This window comes from Ailuropoda melanoleuca, chromosome 1, assembly GCF_002007445.2.
Source record: "Ailuropoda melanoleuca isolate Jingjing chromosome 1, ASM200744v2, whole genome shotgun sequence".
In the NCBI taxonomy this organism is placed as follows: Eukaryota; Metazoa; Chordata; class Mammalia; order Carnivora; family Ursidae; genus Ailuropoda; species Ailuropoda melanoleuca.
The window spans coordinates 35,881,740-35,897,317 of NC_048218.1; the positions used below are offsets into that span (position 1 = coordinate 35,881,740).

The window sequence follows — 15,578 nt, forward strand, 5'->3', positions numbered from 1 at the left end:
TGGACTAGGACGATGGCAGTGAGGATGAACTACTGCACAGATTTATATATGTGTGCGTGTGTGTGTGAATGTATATAACATACTAATAACAATAACATATATATTCAACCTCCGAACCTTTCAACCCCTGAAATATATGTATTTACACATATACATGCACTATACATATATATGCATTGCAGAACTTGAATAGACAGGGATTGACAAATCACAGGGTGAAGGTGCAATAGGGAGGAGACAATGTTACTTTACAATTATGTGAAAAATTTCTAAGATCATTTTTGTAAAGCAGTTCAAAATCCTCCAAAATAAAGGATTTCATGTAATTGTAAATTATGAATAACAATTTCGACTCATTTATGTGACAGTATGGGATGTTTTAATTTTGAGCAAGTTTTTTCTTTTCTGGTCTAAGTTTTTTCTTTTCTGGTCTCATTTAATTCGGTCTTTCTGCTGAAGATTCTTGAGTTTTCTCTTGACCAAATATAATATGTCTCTCTGACATTTTACAATATCTAATCATCATTTTTTATTGAGTGACTGACAATTTGATAAATTTCTGGACTATCGTACACACATGTACAAATACCTCTGGCACTCCACAAACACAAACTGATAGGACTTTTTAAAGAGTAAGGGGTTTTATTTTATTTTATTTTATTTATTTTATTTTATTTTATTTTATTTTATTTAAAGAAAATTCACTGATCATAAGTGAATGAGGCATTTGAGCCCTGCAGTAATAGGAAAAATTCAATCTTTAAGGCTGAAGCTATGGGCAAAAGTCTGTTCTTAAAACAATTTCTTTCCAAATAATGCCTGATTCTTTTGTATGTAGCATATATAACTACATATCTCAGTTGTGTTGCTGTTAGCAATCATTTTGTTTACATCTGACTTGGACTGCTTGGTCCTTAGGGTAAAAACTTTGTCTTTTTATTTTCCACGTAATATTTAGGACAGCCTTAGAATCAGAGGAACGCAGGAATTTTAAGGAATTCAAATGGTCACATATTTCAACCTCCTGGTCAGAAAAAACTTTTGTGATGATTTTGGCTTCTTATTCTTTTATTTATACTTGAAATTGGACAATGAGCACACTCCTTTCCAGAGTAGCCCATCTCATCGTCGTGCAGGCCTCTGGATTAGAAAGTTCATTATTCAGCTGAGCTGGAAGTTGCTTCATTTTAACACCTAAACATTGGCTCTTTGCTTTTTGAGAAACACAGGGTTTAATTCTTTTTTGACATAATAGATTTTCAGGTATTTGAGCCTGCTATCATGCCCTGTAAGAAAGTGAAAAGTACATATGAGTGGGATAAATGGTCAGGTTTACTGTATGTGCTCTGTTTATTTATTTATTTATTTACTTATTTACTTATTTATTGTTTGCTTTCTAGCTAGAAATCCTCAGAAAAATGAGATACACTGTTTGTTGGAGAACCGTTTATTTTTTCCCACCACATTACTGTGGGTTTGATTTTCCCTATAAGACAATTTCTGTTGAAGTTTCTTACCACCAGCTGGCTCATGTCTTCATTGAGCTTTTTTTTCCTTAAGCAGTGAAATGAGGGCATAAAGGTGAACTTAAGAGAAACAAATAGCTGAATTGCATTGAGCTAACATTCAGTATTTTTCTTTTTAATTACCCTTTATTTAATATAAACATTAAAATTTGCTATAAAAATTTATCTACTCTTTTAAGCTTACTATTTTTCAGTATTGACATTAAGAAATTTCACAGTCATGATTGATTCTGTATAAATGTGATGAAAACGAAAAGGGAAGATAGAAGATTGACTTCATCTACTAAGATGGTGATGTATCAGGATCAGGAGGTGGGGATAATCGTACATCATTTATGCCCCATGTATTAGTTTGCTTTGTGATTCTGGACTCAAGATATTGTTGTTCTAGCTTGGGGAGAACAAGAACAATAAAACAAACAACCTGATTAAAAAATAAGCAAAGGACTCAAATAGATCTTTCTCGAAAGAAGATATACAAATGGCCAGTAAGGACATGAGAACATGCTCGGCGTCACAAAATGCAAAACAATGAGTTAACGGTTCACACCATGGGAATTGGTCTTATCAAAAAAGTAAGCAAACGAGCCAACAACAACAAAAAACCCAGAAAACAGCAAGTGTTGGAGAGAATGTAGAGAAATTAGATCTCTTGTGCATTGCTGCTGGAAAATGGGAAGTGTTTTCCAAATTTGCCACTGTAGAAAAACATATGGCATTACCTAAAGAATTCAAGATAGAATTGCCATATGAGTCAGCAATTCCACTTTAAGATGCATACCCAAAAGAAGTGAGAGAGACTCAAAACTATGAGTATGCCCATTTTCATAGCAGCATTATTTACATTAACCAAAATGTGGAAGCAACTCAAGTGTCTATCCATTTCTAAGCAAAATGTGGTATATAAATAAAGTGAAATATTACTCATCCTTAAGAAAGAAGGAAATTCTGACACACACTACAACATGGATGAACCTTCAGGTTATTATGCTAAGAGAAATAAGCCAGTCACAAAAGGACTAATATTTGTATGATTCGTCTTATCTGAATTTCTAGAGTTGTCAAATTGATAGGGACAGAAAGTAGAATGGTAGTTGCCAAGGGCTGGGGAGGGGAAGGAATGGAGAATTACTGTTTAAGAAGTACAGAGTTCAGGGGCGCCTGGGTGGCACAGCGGTTAAGCATCTGCCTTCGGCTCAGGGCGTGATCCTGGCGTTATGGGATCGAAGCCCCACGTCAGGCTCCTCTGCTGTGAGCCTGCTTCTTCCTCTCCCGCTCCCCCTGCTTGTGTTCCCTCTCTCGCTGGCTGTCTCTATCTCTGTCAAATAAATAAATAAAATCTTTAAAAAAAAAAAAAAAAGAAGTACAGAGTTCAGTAGGGGAACATGAAGAGGTTCTGGAGATGGAAAGTGGTGATAGTTGCCCAATAACGTGAGTGTGCTTAATGCCACAGAACTGTGCACTTAAAATTGTGAAAATGGCATATTTTATGTCTGTATGTATTACCACAATTAAAAAAGAGAGAGAATCATTTATTCCAGTGAAAACTGAAGAAATACAAAGAGGAGAGTAATGAAAGGAAAGGAAATTCTGATAAAAGTGTGTGTGTGCATGCGAGTGCGTGTGTATGTGTCACATCCAACAGTTTGTATAAACGATACTATAGTTGATCTGAGTCATAGCCTAATCTTATAATACATGGAGCATTAGAAAATGGAAATAGTCATGAAAACAAATCAGGGGTGCCTGTGTGCCTCAGTCGGTTAAGTGTCTGACTCTTGATTTCAGCTCAGGTCACAATCGATCTCCGGGTCGTGAATTGAATCCTGAGCTGGGCTCTTCATTCAGCCGGGAGTCTGCTTGGGATTCTTTCTCTCCCTCTTCCTCTGCCCTCCCCACCCCTCCGCCTGACTCTCTCTCTCAAATAAATAAATAAATCTTAAAAAAAAGTAAACAATAATATTTAAAACTGTGGATTAGACCAATGTACAATCTTGATAGTTCCATTTAATGGGTTTTGAAAAATCATCTTGAGCATTCTGAGAAAGCCTTGTCTTTATCATGCAGTAGGCTGTTCTGTCACTTTGTAATACGGCAGTCACTAGGAGCCATAACCCTTTGCCAACTCCTAAAGATGATCTGTAGATTTATATCTAGCCCTCTTTTGATACACTATTTTTTCTGTTATGCAGGTATTGCTTTTATCCTTAGATCGTATAAGCTAAGGCAAAATTAGGTCAATTCTATTAGGAATAATTTTAAAAGTGATATCTTTGAAACAGTTTTATTCAATGAGATACTCTTAGATGAATGTCAGAAGCCTCACTTTTTTCTATCAGTGATGTGCAGTTTGCTGTGGGGTTTTATAATTTTATGAAACTAACGACTTGATTGCTTTGGGGAAATTCAAATGCAGATTTTACCTTGAAGAGTCAAAAAGCATTGCTAAATGATGGATCAAGTGTAATGGGATTAAGGATTTTTTCCATCCTTTTTATATTAATTACCCATCCATAAAGAGAGAAACTAATCACCCTGTCCCTGACTAATGCTCTGTAGGCTTTTGATATCTGTTTGATGAAACTATCACAAAAGATAAAGCTGGAAAAATTATTTTCTTCTTTAGATACGCGTATAACACTGGAGTTGGCAGGATTTGAGTTACTGAGACCAAATGAATATGAAGTGATGAGATGCCACCTCGCATAGAGAAGCAAAACATAACAGCTATCTTTGATGTTAAGCATAAGTGTGATATGTATGTTTCTAAAACCAGAATCTTACTGTCCATTAATCAGGCTCTACAGACATAAAGCTGTGGCCACTTGAACTCTGGCTGAGAGAGGACGTGTATGTACAGGATGGTGTGAGCTCATTCTCCATCCTGGACAGGAGTCTGTGTATCCTGCTTGGGCCTAACAAATCCTAGGAAATAAGCACTGCCTAAAATTTTAACCTAACAGGAATATTTGTTCATCTGTTGTGACTCACTTCTATATATATATATTTTTTTCAGTTATTCCATATGCAATATGATACTCAAAAAACACTTGGGGAGAAATACTCTATTAGCCACTCCTGGTGTAGGGGGAGCTAAGTTCCCCTCTATGTGTTTGAGTGAGTGACCATCTAATATTAAGCTATTTTGTCTTAGTGTGATCTTGACTAGAGATTTAATATTAGAAATGCAAAAAATTTGCCCGTACTCATGTTAAGAAATAAGTCTATAACCCTATATATAGTTAGCTACCATCTGGAAATGATAACAACAATTTTATGTAACACTAGGAGATATTATAAATAAACATAGAGGACAGTTATTTTTCCTTCCATATATGCTAAGGGAACATTCAATGTAGGTAATGTATATTTCAATGGCTTAAATTAAAACTACCTAAGAGGTAACAAAATATAACCTAAAGAATATTTTTTTAACTTTTCTTGAATTTCCTTAGTTGCTAAACATTATATGTGAAATTTATGAGTCAATAAGGAATCTTAACACATATAAATATTACTTGGAATAATATCTTGGAATAAGCTTTAGAGTATTAAAAAATTATTTGCTGAATTCTGTTCTTTACTATATCTTTGGGGAACATTTTTACCTAATAATTTGCAATGCATTATGTTATACCTTTTTTAAAATGTGAAATTAGACAAATTTAGAAATTCTGACAGTGGAGGACTGTGTATTAACAATTTCTTAATTCTGGAGGTTTTGAATAAAAGCTTGCAGAAATTTGCAGATAAGTTTATTTTGCTAATGTTTAAATCCAGGGTTTTAAGTGTAATACAGGTCTTGTTCAATGGACTATTATTGGAACAAATGAATTTAAAATGCTTAGACTTGTTTCTGAGCATTTAAATGGTTCCTATTTGTATATATTTAGTCATGCTTAAGTTAACAAAAACTATAGAAATCTGAATCTACTTAAACCTCAGGTAGCTCATTTACTTCTGAAATTTCTCTTGAGAATAAAAAAGCTGTGATAACTTTACTTTCACGAAAGGAATATAGAACCTATTTTACCGTTTATACTTGGAATGCTACATTTGAATAAAAATGTAATTTAAAATTATTTAAAATCAACTTAAGATTATACATGTGGATTAAAAACATTTTTTACTGATTTTGACGCAAGTCATTTAAAATATACAACATATTTCCATGACTGAGAAAAGGAAATCACTATTTTTCCTGGTTATTCAGTTATTATTACTGTGTAAGTGAACTCTTTGAAAATGATTGTCTACTTATGAAAGTGTGTGAATAACCTCTCCATATATGGCAAAGATGTTTAAATACGTACTTTTGTTCTTTTTTTAATTTCTTTTTATGGTTTACTGATTGTCTTTCAATTGACCCTATAAGCTGCAGCAGACAACACACTCTACATCAGCATTCTTTCCTTTCTAGAAGTTGCTTCTAATGAGTGGGCAGGGAACATACATATTCAAACTTGTGCAAATTTAGTGAAATTAAGGAAAAAAGTATGTAATAATATGGTGTCCTATAAAACATATAAGATTTAGTACATGGTTTTTATAACAACTATTCTGTCTGTTTGAAGGGTTTATTTTGTTGTTGTTACTTTTGTTTGTTTCCTTCTTGCATTTGTGATATATAAAATAAATTGCTTTTTAAAACATGAATGCAACGTCCATGCCAAAAATATGCTCTTCTACATAATTTCTGTTCTCTAAGTTTTCTGAGTATATAGTATCTAGGGCCATACTAGGTAGTATTTTTTGTAATAAATTATGAGTAGTAGAAAATATTTAGAATGAGATACTATCGATTTCAAATCTATAAACTGACATGTTTAGAAGATGGTTTTTGGATAGATTCCTTCCACATAGGCCTAGAAATTGACAACACATGGACAGTATATTGTCAAATATATGAAATTAACACCAAATGATTAAATATACGTAATAGAACCTAAAGTGCAAAAGAAAATTTATTTTATATTTTGACTATATAATACTAAACCAGTCATCTTATTATGTTTAGATTATCTTTTTCATTTAATAGGATGTTAAAATGACAAATTGAACAAATTCAGCTTCATTCATCTGAGAGGGTTACTTTAGTACTTTATTCACATTTATAATCCTACAAATATTTACTGAGCACTTACTCTATGCAAAGCCTTACTATGGGCACTAGGGATACCAAAATGTAGAAAATACAGGGCTGGAAACACAGAAAAGTACATAAGAAATGATTCATTGATATTATAATACGTGGTAAATATCTTTTTTTATCTTACATTCTATCTAGCTTGTTGAGCAGGAAAAAAGTAAGTACAATACAGAGAGTATGTTGTAAGTGCCTCATTGAGAAGATGACTTTTGATACCTGAAGGAAGCATGAATAGAAGAGATTTTTTTTTCAGGCTGAAAAAAGGAGAAAAAGCCTACCCTACTTTTTCTCATTTGTCCACTTCTAAACGGTTAGATGTTATNTCTCATTTGTCCACTTCTAAACAGTTAGATGTTATTTTTCTCTTAATTTAAATGTTTAGTTTTCACTATTGCTATTTATAATTCACAAAGTTCTACAGGATTTCTATAGTACTATTAGAAAGCACTCCTCATATGACAGAGCTTGAAGAGAGGCTGGATTGGAACATAAGCTATGAGACAGAGAGAGACTCGCAGAGAGAGAGGTTGACCAATTGAGATCATGACAAACATGATCTTGAGTCAGAAAGAGTCAAAAGGCCAACATCGNAAAGAGTCAAAAGGCAATATCTGTATAAAAATTTTAGGAACTGATACATGTAAACTGTTCTAAAAATAAAGAATGAGAATACAATTTAGGCTTCTAATACATAGTGCTATTTTTTTCTGATGTTAATCAACTTTTAATTTATTATACAATACTTCTTGAAATGTAATCCAGAAGAAGATTTTAGTTGAGTAGTGACAAATCCTTAGGGAATTTGTGATACTATTACTTCCAGGGTGTAAGTGATTAGCCCCTAACAGAGAATGTGATAGAAAAATTTCATGGAATTATGTAGCGGCAAAAAAGAGGATCTATGATTCATCTCTGAGGAGTTTGTGCATAAGATGCACAGTAACCAAACAAATAGAGCAAAAATTTCCTTGAAAGCTTAAACGAATACAGCAACTCTGGATAGAAAAATTGATAATATAGGAATAATCTGATGACAGTTTTATGAGGGCAAAGTAGAATATGCGTACAAATCAGCATGCACATCCATTTAAAAAGTCAAATAAATTGATATTTATAAGACTGAAATGCAACTGGATTTTTTTTAAAGGAAGTTCTCCAGAAAAACACATTTCATGGTTCTTTAATTCATGCATTCAATTAATCAATAAAAATCTATCAACTAAATAGGAGGTACTTCCTCCATTTTGGCAAAGGAGGTAAGAAAGATGAGTAAGATCCATCCATCTTCTGGAGCTTACCTTTCATTGAGATGAGAAAAAAATTGAACAATTATATAAATAGTAAATAAAATTATATATATCATATGTACATAATATATATTCTTATATATATTAATAATATATCAATATTACTGGGAAGTAAAATGGTAAACTGAATGCTAAACTGATGGCAGATTTGTAAGGAGAAACAGGATATATATATATATATATATATAGCTTCAAGTGTCTCACCCCAAGTACTTATTAATTGTAGTGCTTTTAATATATATCCACAATTCTTTGACACTACTTCCTTCAGGGTGAGAAGCTTAATTCTCCTTCTCTTCCGTGAGGTCTGGATTTAGTGACTGACTTCTAATGGAGTCTAGAAAAAGAAAAATAATAATCTTATGCTGGAGAAACCTGGCAGATGCTACCTTAACCAAGACATCCAAATTAACCAGTAATGTCACATTGGTATCTGTAGACAATAATATGTTAGGAAAGGAATTTCTCCTTTGTAGCATTCTACCCTAAATTCCATAACCCCATCTAGGCATAAGAAAACATTAGGTGATCCCAAATTGAGGGACATTCTACAAAATACCTGACTATTACTCTTCAAAAGTGTCAATGACAAGGAATCTCAGGTTTTAAGAGACTAAGGAGATACGACAAATAAATGCAACATGGTATATTGGCTTGGACCCAAGAACATAAAATTTAATTTTGATTAATATACTATCATTATGTAAGATCTAACATTAGGAGAAACTGGGATGAAAATATATGGAACCCTCTATACTATGACTGCACCTCTCTTGCAAACCTAAAATTACATCAAAATAAAACATTTTTAAAATGAAAGATTAAAAATACCAATTGTTTTTAGTTAAATGTTTTGAAAACCCTAGTCTCTGTATATTTTTCTTGTAAAGCTCTCATTTTTAATCTGCAATGGAAATTTATCTTTCCCCAATAAATTTTATAAGTATTATATTGCTATTTAGAAGTCATTTGATTTTAATCTTAGTGCTTAATGTTTAGACTGTATCATTAATTCTCATGCCCCCCAAATGAAGTGAATACAATTTAATTATGTAAAGTGTTATATGAAAATGGCTCTAAAAAGTATGCTATGTATAATTGCAATTTACACAAGATGCACTCTGAATCCTCCTTTCCAGATGATGTAAACAGAAATGATACTCTCAAATTAATACTTAGCTTTTCAGAGATTGCATCAGTGATGCTGGGGAAGGATTAAGGCATTAGAGGCTAAAATCTGTCAAGTGTGGTTATGCATCTGAGATTCACTTACTGAACCATGAACACACTTTTATTATTTTCCATGAAAAATTCACTTCTATAAATGAATGCTGTATGTGATTATTAATACCAACAAAGATAAAAATAGAACATGTTTGTGCAACACATTCTGTTGTTCTTGTTTGTAATCGTGGTTCTGAAATATTATCCTATGAGAAAGCATGATAGGCTAATATCTTCTCCAAATTTATTTAAAGATTTCACAAAGAAAAAAAATAACAAGCAATATGTTCCATTCCAATGTCTTATGTAGCTGGGTTCTGGGAGAAGTCAGATGCACTGCAATTTCCATTCCTGAGACACTTTCTAACTTGCTGATGATTAGCTCAATCCCACAAGTGCCTTCAAAAAGCTCTTTCTGCTGAGACAGCTATTTGAATTAATGGTTATTTTGTGTATGTTTAGATTTGAAGATAATAAACCAATCTCTTCATAAATTTTACTATTTCATACAAAATTGAACTATATCATGCCTTATGAAAAGAGTAATATTTACTTATTAGATTTTAATACTACCTTATATTCTATAGATTGCAAAATCCATAATGTGAGGCCCAATTTTAGAACACAGTTTCAAATAAGGAATGGGATATTTTTCTTATTATTATGACAGTGATGATACGGTAAGAGAATATTACAACTTAACACAATCAATTTAATAAGCATTTACTTATTGAGACCTGCATTTTAGAAAAAGTGTAGGCTGTGCCTTTATATGTAAAGTAATAGATGAGTTAAAATATGTCTTAGCTGGAAAAGAGGTATGAGAATAAAGAATAAAAATAGAAAAAAATAGATATTTGGGTGTTTAAATGACAGGATATGAATAAAACAATAAGTAGGCAACCTGAGGGTTAAGGGGTGAGTTGAGAAAGTAAAATGTCACAGAAGTCAAGTAATGGAAATGATTTAAGATGTATGTGTGAGAGGCAAACACCAGCAGGAATATTGATAAAAATAGGAACTAAGAATGATATTTGAATTTTTGATTGAGTGACTATAAATGACCTTTGGTACAAGAATTTTAATAGATTCGTGAACATGTTTTCTAACGGTTAAGAAGCCTGTTAGTTTGGCAAGAAATGCAGAAGTAGGCAAGTCTTTTGGTAAGTGGGATAATTAAGAAAAGGATAGTTCTAATGCCAGCATCCCTTTAACTACAGATTACCTTTCAAGGCTGAGAAATGACCCAATATTTTATTTGATTGTTTTTTTTTCTCTTTCTGTAATGAAAGTATGCCAATGTGTTTTGTTTCATTTTTCTTATTATCTCCAGTTCTTCAAAGTTGTTAAAATTCTACTTCGTACAAATTATAGTCTTAGGCTCTGTGGTGGTGCTGAATAAACAAGATATTTTCCTCTTCTTAGAAAAAATACTAATTTTAAAAGCTATTTGAGATATAACAGCAAAAAGCATAGTGTAAAAAAAGACGATGATCTAGAAAAACAGAACATACAATAATTTCTTACAAGCACCCAGGAGGGGAAAACATCTCGAGAACTTGATTGAAATCAGTTGGTAAAAACTTTTAATGCCAAGCTGTAGAAAATGAAGTTTATTGTATAGGCAATAAGTATACCATTTGTGGTTGTATCAACCCTTATTTTTATGTGTATGTAGAGTGTTAACAATTAGATCAGTCAAGAGAAACATCTTACACTGCAATTCTTCACTAAGAGGCGGATGAGCTCTGTTCAGAGTTTTGGCGGTTTAAACTAAGGAAAAACAGGTGCTTTTGTGGCATCTTCAATAGTACTGTCTGACAGACTCAGCACCTTGACTTTGAAACAACCTTACGAAGTGCCAAAGCAGTTAAGTCTCCTATAAGAGAAACATAACCCTGGCTCCAAGACGGATGACAGATAGGGTATTATTTTTGACATCCCAAGTGAATGTAGTGGGAGAACTCTTCTGAATCTCAAGGTGGGAGAAAAGAACCCACAAGGGCTGTCTAGAGAAGATGCTCTATCTTTTTTTTTTTGGCTAGGATAAATCTGGAGACAGTTCCCAGCAGTACTATGACTAATGTTCTTGGAAGGAATCATCTATATATTGATCCAAATAAAGAATATTTATTTTAAAATTGGCATCTGACTCCTCTTTCTGCTCCTCCAGAGAAAAAGGGGAAAATGTAGTGGTCCTTATTGAAAATAGGAGAATATGTTATCCAAAACACTTTACAGTCTTTTGTATTATCTAAATTTTGATATAAACCAGGAGTAATTAAAATATAATAAAATATGTTATTTTTTCTTATAATATGCAGTATAAACCCCTTACCCATAATAAACATTTTGAAAGGTAAATTCACATTATCAATATAAGTATATAAATAAGCTTATTTATAATAGTAATATATGAATATTTAGACATACCATGGCTCCTCTGCACATTCCTCCCCCTAGTTATAATGCTGACATTTTCTTGACAAAATGAAAACGGAACACATTACTATTGTTTTTGTATGATAAAACATGAATTTCCTCCACAATGGAGCCTCTGAGGATTTGGTAAGAGTAGGTGAAGAGCTGTGAACTGCACTTAAGCATCTTTAAAATAAAAGTCTTTAATAAATGGGAGCCATTTGCTTCCAGCTGCTCTTAAGGATAGCAGCCCTCAAGGGGAGAAAATACAAAAATGAATGGATGCTTAATAAATATTTGTTGAATTGAATTGCGTAAGTAATTGATTATTCTTCAACCACAAAAGACATTCTGGAGCTTTTAGAAGGAAGGTATCATGGCAATTTAGCTTGATCTATGTAACATTTATTAGAGTGCCCGGTAGGTAAAAAGGTCCTGCTATGGTAAGACAGCATGCCTCAGAATGGGATTTGATAGGACACAGGTATTTGAATTTGGTTGCAGGGACATAGTTGCTGGCAATATAGAAGATTTTTTTAAGGTTATCATTTTTTTGAAGATTTATTTATTTAAGAGAGAGCACGAGTGAGCATGAGCAGGCGGAAGGGCAAAGGGAGAGGGAGACAAGCGGACTCTCTGCTGAGTACGGGGCCAGCGGCATGGGGCTTGATCCCAGGACCCTGAGATCATGACCTGAGCTGAACAAGAGTCAGATGCTTAACCGACTGAGCCACCCAGGCAGCCCAGAAGATTTTTTAAAGTACCTTTTTAAACTAGAATTAAAGGACACGGCAGTTGCTTACACTTAATAAATCCTTAGATTTGTTATGAATATTTTTTCTCTCTTTCCCTTTGAGGGTGGGAAATGAGACAGATCCACAGAAATTCTTGTCTTGAGGATCTAGGAAAGAGTTTATAATTGTGTTCCAGAACAATGGTGGAATGATACTACTGGTAACAAACTTGATTTTGGAGGGGAAAAAAAAATTAGAATACTTCACAATCTAAAGTCCAGCCCCTAACAAGCACACAGATAACATAATGACATTAGCAAAGTACCCCTACTTTTTTTTTTTTTAAGAGAGCTTTTTATTACTTCTGTGTACAGAAAATTCAACAGCATACGCTTAGCCCAGTCTGGTGGCCAGTGCTTTGTCCTTCGCCTTTTCCAGTTTGGCAATGTAAGCCACTGGCTTTGGACCCAAGACATTGCCTCCATGGCGACAGCAGATCTCATCATCTCTGTCATGGTAATTGGTCTTGATAGCTTCCACCAGCTTAGCCAGAACTCCTTTGTCTTCCAAGGTAACTTGTGTGAAGGCAACAGTGGTGCAGGTCTTCTTGTCCACCAGACTCCCCAGCCTGGCCTTCCCCCTTGATAATGCAGTAGCAAGCCCCCATTTGACCACACAGAGCAGATAGAAAGACAACCAGCTCAGTGGGATCACCTCATGTCTAATTACCACCAGCTGAGCTTTCTTCTTTTCCCCCAAGGTGGTGACAGTATGAACCCCAGCTTGAAGGACAGGCGGCCTCTTAGTACCTTTGCCAGAAGCTTTCTTTCTTTGTCCAAGCCAACAATCTCTGCTTCTTCTCTTGCTTTGTCTCTGATCTGTATTTGTGGGCCAGCTTAAGCAGCTGAGTAGCTGTTTGGTGGTCCAGGCCTGGGGAAACTGGTTAATCAGAGGGGGGAAACACTTTTAGACATTTATAGAGAATAGCCTTTTGCCTCTGTAGCCAGATATAGTGGGGCCATTTGACAAAGCAGGAGAATTCCCTTTTGGGCTCAATGTAACATCCAACGCCAACATTCTTGGGCCTTTTCTTGTACAGGGAACTGACCGCCTTCTTGGACTCCTGCTTCTTCACAACAGCAGGGCAGAATCACGTTCTTCCCCTTAGCCTTCTTTCCTCTCAGCAATTTGGATGGCTGGAGGATAGAGTAGAAACCTCTTTCTTAAGAATCTTCAATTAAAAAAATCCTAATAAGAAGAAAAATCTGTAGATACATCATTACCTCCAGGCATGTTCTTTCATTATATTTATCATAATTTATATCTTTATGTGGTTTAATGGCTGCCCACAGAAACATGTAATTTATGCTTCTCAACCATAGCACAATTAAGTTTTGGGTCTGGATCTTCCTTTCTTGAGGACACTCTTGTCCATCTTAGGATGTTAGCAGCATTCCCAGCCTATACTACACCGGATGCCAGTAGTAGACCCTCCCTAATCCTGACAATCAAAAATGTCTCCAGATGTTACCAAATGGCTCCTAAGGGACACCAACTAGGCTAACTGATAAATTACATGCATGTCGTTCTGTGTATACTGTAGAGCTAAAAAGACTGATACTTTCTATGAGTATATTTAAGGAAGGTGAGGTTTCTTTGCTTTAATATACTTTGAAAAATTAAATTCTAATTCTGTTAGTATTTGTTGAATGACTACTATATGAGGTGTCTTCTTATGTTCTCATAAAATAGTGCAAGTGCCTTTTACACCTTTTACAAGGAACAGCAATTAAATGTAAGCACTGAACTAGAGTCTTTATACACATTATTTCATCCTAAAAAAAAAGATGTTGGAATTTACATCTCACAGTTAAGGAAATTAGTGTTCTAGGGACTTAACGTTGTCTAAGGTCACACAGCTAGAACCTAAAGTCAGCTCCTTATTAAAACAGATAGCTTTTCTTTGTAGTATAGTGAAATTTCATGGCTTAGCAAGCTGGAAGAAAATATTCTATCATATTTATGTTTTATAGGCCACCAATATAATATTTAACCTGGTATTGTCTTTAAGATTTCCCAATAGTTTGAGACTTTCTATTCATTGAAATTTTAAGACAATGTATATTAATAATTTTTCTAAACGTTTTTAAGTTCCTTTTGAGAGTTTTTCCAATAATAAAACTTAGATACAAAATAGAAATGTCTCATCATAAATTTTAAGAACCTCTTTACTAAAACTATATTAAATTTGTTATTTGAAGGAAAATATTGGGTTATATTATTCATTTGTAATTTTGTTTCTTTGTCATTTAGTAAATGCTTAACATGCTGATTTATGAACTTTCTCTTGCCTGAAAGAGCCAAGGTAAATTGCAATTGGCAGCTCTGTAAAGGAGTCTAAATTATTTTCTTTCATGAGTAATATGAAAAATTGAAGTGTAATTGATGTTCATTAAAAACCAATGTGGATTTTTATAAGTACAGAAATAGAAACTCTTGTCTAAAAAATAGTAGTTGAAAAAGTAATTTTAGTGGATATTTAAAGAGCATAAACATATCCTTTCACCAAATCTCTACAGACCTTTAGGCTTTTTTTGGAGTATTTTGTATAGATATATAAAGTAATTATCATATTTCATTGAAATAACATGATTTATTTATTTATTTATTTATTTATTTATTTTTACATTTTAACATATCTGTATTGTGAAGCATCTTGAAATCCCTAGTGTATCAGAGTTAAATTGGTGGTATTTTTCTCTTACATAAAATAATGATGCTAGTTACAATTGATGTTTATATTCAATAATTTATAAAATTTAATGAGATATTTCAAAACATGTCAATGCTTAAAATTTTGATTCTAGAAATTTTAATTCATATGTTAAATAGTTTAGATAATGGCATTAATTGCTAATTATAATTTCTATTGGCTATGATTTAATTTCTATAGCAGAAGCCTCTGAAAGACACATATTTCTAAAATATTTTCAGAATAACTATTCTTTGCTGTCATTAAAAAATTATTTGTTCTTTGTTTTTGTCTTAATGTTATGTGTATGCATAAACCATTTTGTAAGATAGCTGATAAACCTTTTCAGAAATGCATGTTTATTTTTTTTAAAGATTTTTATTTATTTATTTGAAAAAGATAGAGACAACCAGCGAGAGAGGGAACACAAGCAGGGGGAGTGGGAGAGGAAGAAGCAGGCTCATA

General features: G+C 33.4%; 1 pseudogene; it reads right to left on the reverse strand.

Moving 5' to 3' along the window:
* Positions 1–12,754: 12,754 nt before the first annotated feature.
* LOC117803506 overlaps positions 12,755–15,578 on the reverse strand; it is a 54,031-nt pseudogene continuing 51,207 nt past the window's right edge.